Source organism: Gadus macrocephalus, chromosome 3 (assembly GCF_031168955.1).
Source record: "Gadus macrocephalus chromosome 3, ASM3116895v1".
NCBI classification, from domain to species: domain Eukaryota; kingdom Metazoa; phylum Chordata; class Actinopteri; order Gadiformes; family Gadidae; genus Gadus; species Gadus macrocephalus.
Window position 1 is genome coordinate 16,137,350 of NC_082384.1, and position 11,201 is coordinate 16,148,550.

Here is an 11,201-nt window from a genome sequence, read left to right on the forward strand (position 1 = left end):
TAAAAAATACACAAAATGGTCGAAAAAAAAAAAATTCCAATCTAAAATTATATGCAGATATGTATCCAGCTGTTCTGCCCTTTCTATTAAACATTAAAGAAAAAAGAAATAAAATAAAAATAGAAAATAGAAAAACTCGATTATGTTATTTTGTGATCGTTTGACGCTAAAATCGAAATCGCGATCAAAATTCGATTAATCGCCCAGCCCTACCGCCAACTCTCCACCCAGCGGCGCGTTGGCTTCAGAGGCGGCAGGCCGACCCTCAGAGCGAGATGTTGTTGTGGTGCCCGGGTTGCGGTCAGACGAAGGGGATGGGAGGGGGGAGGACAGGGAAACACTCTCTGGTACATGACAAAGCACTCTGGGATCAGGTTCCCCCCCTGGGGGGGTGGGTTGCGGTGGGTTAGGGAGTAAGAAGAGCTTCAGTTACCCCCCATAGCCAGGGCCAGGTTCTGCTGCCCACGGTGTGGGGCGTGTGGGGCGTGTGGGGCATCAGGGCTGGACAGTGCGTTTTCAAAGGGATTGAGACTGCTCTTAATGGTAGCCACCGACCAGCCCTAGACAAAGACACGGGGTGTATACAGCCCGGGGTATACACCGGGCTGGTTCAAAGGAGGTTTGGGAGGTTCATTGTTAGGCGTCGTCTTTCATACCTGGTTATTACATTATGTAATGGTCATTAATCATGGTGGTTCATAGATTGTTTGAGTATTCATACAAGCATTTATACAAACACACACACACACACACACACACACACACACACAAACAAAGAAGACGAAAGTGTGATCCACGCATGAGACGAACGCATGCAGACACGCACACACACACACACACACACACAGACACACACACAGACACACCCACACCATTTGAAGTTGTATTCACCCAAACCCGAAATGCATTTAACCTAAACTCCAGTGCCCTCTCCCCGCTCAATCCACCCCCTTGTCTGTCCACAGCATCTGCTACGCATCATACAATTACAGTTACAATTAGGGCATTTAGCAGACGCTTTTATCCAAAGCGACTTACATCGGTTAATACATGCATTGACACACCGACGGCAGAGTCAATCATGCAAGGCGACAGCCAGCTCGTCAGGAGCAGTTAGGGTTAAGTGTCTTGCTCAGGGCCACATCAACTCAGCTAGGAGGAGCTGGGGATCAAATTGGGAATCGGTTACAAAGACAACTGCTCTACCTCCTGAGCTAAGCCGATGTACATCAAACTACAACATGAAACACAGCTCCCAGAGTTGGCCAAGGCAGCTCTGGACCAGCAGCAGCATAACGTACCTCTTCCTGTGGTCCCCGCTAGGAGAGGCTACAGCAGACCGAGCCCATGCTGGAGGGCCCTAACTACTGAGTAATCCATTATGGGCTGAAAACTGTTGAATTAGACGGGCCGTCACAAGAGGCAGCTTGTATTAAAGCCTTCACTTACTGCCCGATAAGTCAGCTGACCGCGGTACACACACACACACACACACACACACACACACACACACACACACACACACACACACACACACACACACACACACACACACACACACACACACACACACACACACACACACACACATATATATATATACAAACGCACACAAACGGGAGCCAATGCAGGACATCTAAAAATGGGATCCGGGAACGAGTCGAAACATACAATCCGATGGAACGAGAACCAAGCGAGTGTTGAACTCCTACCAGGAGTTGAGGGGCTCGGGAGAGGGTGGAACGAGATTGGACTAGATAGAAGGGGGATGTTCGGAGCACCCCTTTGGCATGTTCTGTCCGTCCGTCCCCCCCCCCACACACACACACACACACTCAGGGTCTTCTGATTGGGTGAGAAACAGGAAGACACCCCGAGTGTGTAATGGCCCCTCTGGTCTGGCCCTGCCCTGAGAGACAGACAGACAGAGAGGCCATTGAGGAGCTGGACTTGGTATGGAGATGCCATTGGAGTCGAGTCACCACCTGACCTGGGAACCCCGCACGGGGGCAAAAGGGCTGATATGGGTGGATGGATGGATGGATGGACAGATAGATGGGTGGGTGGTGTGGGAGACAGCATATATAGATAAATATGTGTGTGTGCATTTATCTCATCCAAAAGCATTAAAAAGAAAAAAAAGGCACTTCAGCTGTTGGATTTGTCCAAATCCAATATCATAATATCTTCTAGCCATGTACTCATTCTGCCCAGAGACATACCAAACTACAGCTTTAACAATTAAACAATTGGGGTCTATCGAACGACATCCCTCCGACTGACAACGCAACCCCCCCACCCAGACAACACCACGACTCCTTATTATTTATTTATATTAATAACCCTATCATTCTCCATGTCTACATTGCAATACGATCCGGTGGTGATTCTAATGACCATCCTGATGTGTGTGTGGTCTGCCGCTGCACAACCCACATGAAAGTTGTGAAACATCTGCTAGCTTCTACGAACAGTGTGATGAACTCCCACTTACAACGACTAATGGGCAATTTTGCAGTCACTTTAATTCAAAGCGACATTCGTTGAATTCAGATGCAGGTTGCTGAGGCGTAAGTCGGGGTACAGGTAGACTTGGCGGCATATGCACATTGGGAGGAAACAGGAGACAAACCCCCTAGCCACTCGACAGCCATGCCCTGCAAGATTTCGATTGCATTTGCAGGCAAATGCCTTGTCCAAGAGCAGCCAACACACATCACTGTGTTTCCAACATGATGCCGTTCAAATGTACTGCAACAGGACACGGTTGTTTGCTCTGAATAATGCAAGGAAACTGGTTACTGAAACGCTCCCCTCAGCGCTACACTCCGGCCCTGTAGGAAAACGGTCTTATTGCAATACCGTGCCCTTAGAAGGCGGGCCGATTGTGCTGCTAGCCCTGGATGGATCTAAACAGTCTTTATGCACGCTAATAGCAGGGGCGTACGGGCTCTGCAAGGCATGCGTGCTTTAAGCCTCCTCCACTGCTCCTTGTCTCTAATGGCTTGTTATCGAGCCGGGCCTTTGGATTCTTTAACCTCCTACCAGGAGACGACTTGATTAGGCACCAGAGGCACCCAACCATCTCTTGGTACAGTGGAAAATGAGAGGGCTGCAGCGATTGTAATGTACTGCACTCGTGCTTGAAATGGTTACGGATGTAGAGGACACGGCACACCTTGTGTGTGCGCAGGGATATAAATAAACACTTGGCAAAATGGTATATACCGATTGAAACCGTACCACAGATGTAGATAAGACCTCAACTCACACAGCTGAGCAATTGCATGTGTACATTTGCATTTGTGTATCTGTGGCCATACAGGAGTAGACACCATGTAACAAGTTGAGGCATGTGCGATCGCACAGACACACCCACTTGGTTGACTGGCCTCCTTAATACACTCTACACGGGCCCTTCTCAGAGTGAATGGGAATTAAAAGGCTTCCGCCTTGAAAAACATGTTCCTCTAGTTTTCTTGAAAAAAAGTGAATGACAGGGTAAGCAAAGAGAGTGCTGTAGAGCACCATTAGTGTGCCAGCAATCTGAATACAGAGGGCTTCATACGATAAGGTAGGATTTTTGTTAATAGGTCATCTGAAGAGATTCAAAAAGTGAATGCGAATATATATATATATGGTTTTGTTTGCACCCATCGACCTATAGTCTGCTTCTCAAGAGGAAAGTACACGACACACTACAATAATACTACTAATACATTAAATTACTCATAGAATAGGCTTCTACAGATTTTTAATCGGATCGATAGATATGCATATTATTTGGTTTGAACAACAACAAAACCACTTACACGCGACCTGCATTTTAAAGCACAAGAGTGCAATATTACAGTAATGAACATTATGGTTACTCAACTGACGATTGTGTTTACATTCATGCACGTGTATGTGTGGGTGTGTGTGTTAGCATTAGCGTTAGCGCTAGCAAGCAGAGTCTGGATGCATCACTGCCACTTAGAGAGGCTAAGGATCTGGAAAGGCCATCTGGCCTGTGAGAGTGGCCTGTGGGTGAAGGACGTGCACCCAGCTGCACTGACTCACACTCGCTGGGAACAGCTTCTCCACTTGTTCCACAGAGAGGGAAAATAGATAGAACGACATAGCCAGAGACAGAGAAACTGAGAGAGAGACAGAGAGCATGTGATGAGCATAGAGGAAAGAGTGGAGAGGGTACCGATTTACAATGACATTTTAAAAATAGAGACATCACATCTTATGCAAAGATGCCCCTGCCACCTGTTTAAGGCAAGTTTTTTTCGTAATGTAGATGAAACAGTATCTATCTTTCTTGAGCACACAAAACACAGCGCCCAAAATCCGAGCAGGAAATTAAAGAAGTTTACTGGTCCTGGTTCATGAGCCTCCACACAAAGAGCAGAGCTTATTGGAGTGAGGGACTGAAAGATGAGAGACTAGGACATGATGCCCCAGGAAGTCCAGAATTAATATCGGATTACAGGACACCATGGACAGAACTGTTGGCTGCTGACCTCCAACCAATTAATGAACAGTTGCTACGTCCAGAATGAGCCCAAACAATCAAAAACAAGCTGTTGTTCAACCTCAATAACTTTGGATACAGGCGTCCCCTAAACAATTAATAAATCCTGATGTAATTATAATAGTAACGTTCTGTGTGTAGTTATAAGGTTATAACTAGTTAACTCAGCTGTACAGTTGGCTCACAAGAGTTTACAGCATTGAACCATTGATTGTTTATTATTGGAATTAGCAGTGCCTTTGGGGGCATAGACTCACTGACAGACTGGACACCACCTTATTCTGTGCTGTCTTTTAAATGCACATTTGCTTTACTGCGGGTTGATTTGGATTAAATCACCTGCTAATTCATTAAAATATAAAAGCGGCAAACATTCTGTTTAGGGCATGTACAGGACAACGTCACATCTCAATGACATAAGAGCATTGGAATGTCACTAGTTATTTTATTAGTAATGGATTGCTGGTCTTTGTTTAGCCATGAATTGTGAAAATATCTTTCATTAGGGAGTTGTGTTTTAAACTGGCTCCACGTTTCTCATTCGAGACGCGGTGAAACAGATTTTCATTAGCCTAGGTTACCTTACACGTTGATTCAGGATTAGAGAGTAAAACTCTCAAGTCCTCTCATCTCATTTGTTGTCAACAAAAAAAATCTATTCATGCATTCTGATTTTAAAACTGTCTTTTTATAATTCATTTTTATCAACTATCTGTACCTTGACATCACTCAATATCCCAACTGACATTCCAATAAAATAATCGTGAAGGGCAACTATGTGATCATGTGGGGCAGCAAGGCTTTTTTTTTCTTCCCCTGAACTTTGAAATAAGGTTGTGAACAATGCCCGTGTTCTAGCAGGACAGTATAGAGGAGCGTCAGAGGGCTTGGCCGTCCCTACAGTGGTGACGGGGGTCCTGAGAGAGAGAGAAAGGGAAACACAAAAGCCCCTCTATACTTATTGAGGCAGCATCTATAAATCGCTCTTTGTTACTCAGACGTGTTTGGGATTCTTTTGCCAAAAAAAGCTATTTTTAAGTCTTTTGAGCGTCAAGCTGACAATGAGAGTTGACAACGGCAGTAAGCGTACACGCTGTGAGTGCGTTAGCTTTCGGCATGGCAAAAAAACCTGCTGCGGGAAGAAAAACAAAAAACCATCCGGCTTGGGCTCGCTAGATGGGAAAGACGACTTCCACATGGGCGGCTTGTTTGGTCTAGATAGCATCTCGCATGGTGGCTAATTAGCAGATTAGGCAAATTTGCTAGCTGATTTGGTTTTATGAGGACACTGAGAATCCTTTAATGCACTTTATAACAATGAACAATGCTATTTTGCAATTTCTAAAACCTTAGTTTTGTCACCAGTGGAGAAGCTAAACTTAGCATTACATATTTGTTAGACAAATGGATGATTAGAAGTATTATCCCTAGCATTACACTTTTGGTTGCTCGATCTACCAACTGCCACAGCAAAAGCCACAGGAATGCTTTCTATAATAGCATTGCTATATAAATAGCAATGCTATTTATAATTGTTTAAATTGCAAAACATTTTAAAGCAATTTGTTTAATATTTGGTTGACCCAATGATAAAGAGCCAGAAAACCATATCTAGCCAAAACTAATTTTAGTCAACTGAACAGTGGAGAAACTATTTTTTTTAAGTGAGCACCTTTCGAAAGAATATAAAAAAAGTGTGAATTAACCACAGAATAAATGACTTTACGCGTCACCAAACAAGGCTTGTCCACCACGCTAATGCCTTACCCGAGTTGTTCACTGTCTTTCAGCGGTATCTTTTCAACATAAAAAGGCTGCTGTAAGCCGTCAAACATGGTTATTCTTTACACTGCAAGATACAGAGTAATGAAAGAATTTGACTCTTTCAATACAACCCAGCCCCCAGCACTGGCTTTAGACGTAGAAACAGAATTATGCTCATTAAAAACAGCCTGCCTACCTTGTGAAATTGGGAATCATCTTAAACTCTCCTGGTGCGTTTGGGTTCATGGCATGTCTATTCAATTGACCATGTTGTTATTTTCTCTTCCTGTCTTTATCTGCTGCTGCAATGTGTGCACGTGAGGGGTCTTCAGTTTGTGACCTCTCCCTTTTTAGGTCTTCCTGTTGCATGTAATCAGATTGCCACAGACGTTCCTTAAGCGTCGTCTCTAAATCAGAAAGCGGGGATGGTCTGTGCACGTGTGTGCTTGTTGCAAAAAAAAATTTAACAGCTCTTTTAAGAATGCTCACATGGCAGAGCTACCCCTCCACAGTGTGTGTGTGTGTGTGTGTCTGTGTCTGTGTGTGTCTGTACATCCTCTTTTCAGGGGCCTAGATCTACTTCTCTTTCCTCTGGAGTCTGCTGCCCCCCCCCCCCCCCCCTTCCCTCCCTCCCTTAGTTTCAGATGCTGACATGGGGTCAGCTTGCATCTGTCAATACACTCACCTCCAATACACTCACTAACTCTTCAGCTGAAATGCACAGAAGAGTCCATTACAGACGGATGAGCAGATGAGTTTTATGGAAAAACATACTTGGAAAATTGGTAGAGGCCCTCACTTTTGCAGACTGAATTAGTCGATCACCTCAAAGAATTTATTCTTTTTTGTTTTGTTTCTAAATCACCAGACAAGTCCTTCTGGGAAGACTCCAGATGAAAGCGATTCACCTCCAGGGGTGTTGTTAGTTGGTTCGTACGCTACATGAAACGTTACATTGATCCCATCCCATAATATGCTCCAGCCAGGCTGGAGCCCAAAAGGATTAAAGCCTCATAAGCATACTAATCGCTGCGTGCGCGTTTGTGCGTTTGTGTTAAACCGATCCGACTATTGCATTGTCAAAAGGTTGGTTTTGTTTTGCAAAAAATAACTCATGCCTCGCGAGAAAACATTGCACCAAAAAAAGACTGATTATTCTAACATGACATGTTGAACCTCAGAAATCAGGCAGGAAAACTTGTAGTGTACTGCAACATAGAACTGCACCACACACTTGGTGGTTCAAACATTGCATCCCTACACCGAAGCCACATTCTACGACCGCGAGCAGCGCTCTGACGCAGCTGGCCCCAGGCCACGTCTGTCGCATCGGTGCATTCCAGAAACTTCCAACACGACATCTGCTGTAAAACATTAAGACGCCGGCCGAGTTCCCCCAGTCGTGTGAAGAAGAGAGGCAGCCAACGATAGAAATAGACCACAGTCTAGGATTGCCTGGTTGTAGATCTGTGAGTAAGCGGCCGGTGAGCACGTACCGGCAATATTTTTTAATCATTACATTTCAAACAAACAATTTTACCACGTCCCGTTTCAGGTCATCGGTGCCGTGCCCGGGATCAAACCTGTGATCCCGGACTGCTCACCCGACAGCGTGTGTTGAGATACCTCTAGCTGCACCAAGCCTCAATACTATCTATTGATTTGTCCAAAACTAGGAAAAAAACAATACAATCAATACGGTATCACCCTCATTCCATCTCCCATGCCCTTGGCCACCCCCACCCTCGTCCCATCTCCCATGCCCTCGGCCAACACCACCACCCCACCCTCGTCCCATCTCACATGCCCTCGGCCAACACCACCACCCCACCCTCGTCCCATCTCACATGCCCTCGGCCAACACCACCACCCCACCCTCGTCCCATCTCACATGCCCTCGGCCAACACCACCACCCCACCCTCGTCCCATCTCCCATGCCCTCGGCCACCGTCAACATCACCCTCTCCGCTGACAGTTCCAAACCCCCAGCACTTTCATGTGCAGCTGTGAAACTCACATCCCGCGAGGCGCCATTTGACTCCAGCCCAAAAGACATACATCGCAGTGTCAGAAAACACCCTCAGTTAAGTCCCCCTCCCCTCCCCTCGTGCACCAAGTGCTTCCATTATCAGTCAACAATTCGGGTACTACCAAGGAAACACTTTCAACTGGGACGTTGACTATAGTCCGTGTCAGTGTTTTATTAAAAGCTTTTGTTAAAATGTTTGACTAACAATTTGTTTGAGCTGATGACCGTCGCAATATACTTCGCCATGTGTTGTAAATGATTGTAGGTTTTGTATACATAAAAACACTGGCTCATACCAGAGCGTTTAGATGCATAGAGGTACATGCTGTTCTTTGGGTCTAGATATATGTGTGGAAGTCAGATAAGACCCGGGTTCTGCGATACGTCCGAAGGCTACGTTAGTAGGAGACATTCCCTATAGTTCCCTTCTGCATGTGGGTTGTAATTGTGTCCGATGGCCCTTCTTCAGGTTGGTCTAACATCAATCAATACAGGACGGAAGGGGAAGCGAGGGACAGTGAAAGAAAGGAAGGGCCAAGAAGGGAAATGAAGGCAGACGGAGGTATTTGAAAAAGGATTAAAGTACGATATAGCTCTGAGATACGAAATCGACCTGGGAAAGATTTCCCAGGTCGATTTCGATTACATTTGGAAAACATTGATATAAAAAAGATACTAATCAATGCATATCAAGTATCAATACCGGTTTGTTACTTTGTTTTTAACCAAGCCCTGCTCAGAGAAAGTGTTTTTTTACAAAGAAGGTCATCCCTCTTCATTCCTTCTTCAGTGAACCCAGACTGTCTTCTAAAAGGTTACCTTCTGAAGTCCTCATCCTGTACAACTGCATTTTCGTAGTCCAGCGGACCCTCAGTGCTCTAGAAAAAATAATGTGCATTGAGCACACAAAAATGTATTCTCCAGTCGCACGCGTTCTCATTCCTTCCTGGAGAAACGTAGCAGTCTCTCAGAGAGAGAGAGAGAGAGAGAGAGAGAGAGAGAGAGAGAGAGAGAGAGAGAGAGAGAGAGAGAGGAGAGAGAGTAGAGAGAGAGAGAGAGAGAGAGAGAGAGAGAGAGAGAGAGAGAGAGAGAGAGAGAGAGAGAGAGAGAGAGAGAGAGTCTCAAGGTAAAGCATTAACCCAGCGAGCGTGGGGCTTAAACATTAACACCACTTTGGTCACCTAGGAGCCAGGAAGCTGGGACATGCATGGCAGTTAGCCACACAGACCAAAAACTGGCTTTTTGAATCCTGTTCTGTCAATCAGAGAATCTTACCATCTAACAGACCACCTTGCACTTTGCTTCACAGGAAACTGTGGTTTTTTTATGAAAGCAGAAGGAGCAAAGTAAAAAAAAAAAAACAGGCACACAGCAAAAATAAGAAAAAACAACCCTTGTTGGAAGTTTCCACTTTGTTAGCGCTTTTTATCTTCCTGGTCATCTGTTCCCAACACACACTCTTGTGCTGAACCGTTTCCTGTTTTGCCTCCTTTTGTCACCGTGCTGGTGTTTAGGGGTACGGCTGCGGGCTAACTTTAGAACCTCATGTGCTGGATCTCAATTTGTTGAGCTGCAAACATACACAAGGTTGCAAAAATAAAAGCAAGCAAGGGGCCTTTGGGATAGAGCTTGTGTCGAGTTCAGGTTTCTATCCAGCGGATAGAAAATGTAGGTGAACGATTTCAATCAGAAAAACAGATACAGCATCTACTTCTAGAAGAATATTGAAAAACATTCAGAACATTCAGAACAGAAGACATTTGTTTGACTGATAGAATAGGGAGACTTGAGCGGTGATTTTACCAATCTCAGTGGCCCAAAGGAGGATCTCTGTCTCTAGGTAAGTCAAGAAACTCAAGTGCAATACGTTTAACTTAGCCAAGATCACACCATTTCAAAACAACCATCTAACACACGGCCAGGCATTTAGAGAACAAATCACATAAACAACGCTCTTTCTTGAGCCAGGCTTAAAACAGCCTCCACCAAGGGTAAGTGTTATGTTATGGTTACAAGAGAGTGAGCACACACAACCACTAAAACTTCCTGTCCTTCATGTCAGCGGCCATGTTTTGACAGGCTGCAGCGGCTAAGGCTAAGTATTCCCCAGTGCATAACGCAGCAGAAACAGTCCCTGTTTACGTTCTCACTGCTCTTCTGACTATGGATGATCCGCTTGACAGAGTTTTGCACATTGGAAGAGAAGCGATCATTGCTTTTTTTCACCTTCAACCAAAGAACAACCATAAATAACAACAATCAATTGGAAAGTCAATCAATATCAAAGCTGGAGAATATTGATTTAAACTATTGAAAATAAACTCCACCATACAAGCAGTAGTAAGCTTATTACAACGTGCAATTCTTTTTTCTTTTTTTAAATAGTGGTACCTGGTGCTGAGGTATCCTCGCCCGGCCGGACCCGAGAGAGAGAGAGAGCGAGAGCGAGAGCGAGAGAGGAGCGAAAAGCTACGCACGCTGCTGCCCCACGTCCAGCGCTCACCGAGTCCGGTGACTTTCCTGCCTGTCCGGCTGACTTCCCTCCCCCCTGATCTCCCTCAAGTCTGCAACACCCTGCTCCAATACCCCCTGACCCACAGGAAGTAGACACAATGGACTGAAAATAACACACCACCTCCCCCTGGTAACAACCGCCCACCACAACACCTACACGCCACCTCCCGGTCCCTTTCCGTGTGTGACACACACACACACACACACACACACACACACACACACACACACACACACACACACACACACACACACACACACACACACACACACACACACACACACACACACACACACACACACACACACACACGAGAAGCGGTGTACAACCAAAAATATCTCCCCTCCCTCAACAGGCAGTGTCCACTTGT

The 11,201-nt window shown here is 45.4% G+C and overlaps 1 protein-coding gene across 14 annotated transcripts in view; it reads right to left on the minus strand.

The window, feature by feature from the left end:
- Positions 1 to 11,201, minus strand: part of gab1 (GRB2-associated binding protein 1) — a 43,038-nt gene that overhangs the window by 15,974 nt on the left and 15,863 nt on the right. Inside the window, exon 1 of one of the 14 annotated variants that reach the window (XM_060046293.1) lies at positions 10,708 to 11,156. The exons of 10 other annotated variants lie outside the window; for them this stretch is intronic. The gene's annotated coding sequence lies outside the window, so the exon portion shown is untranslated. Of the gene's footprint in view, positions 1 to 1,301; positions 1,786 to 6,482; positions 6,736 to 9,135; positions 9,196 to 10,707; positions 11,157 to 11,201 lie in introns of those variants that run through there. 3 more of the 14 variants (XM_060046296.1, XM_060046294.1, XM_060046297.1) reach the window with 3 other exon arrangements.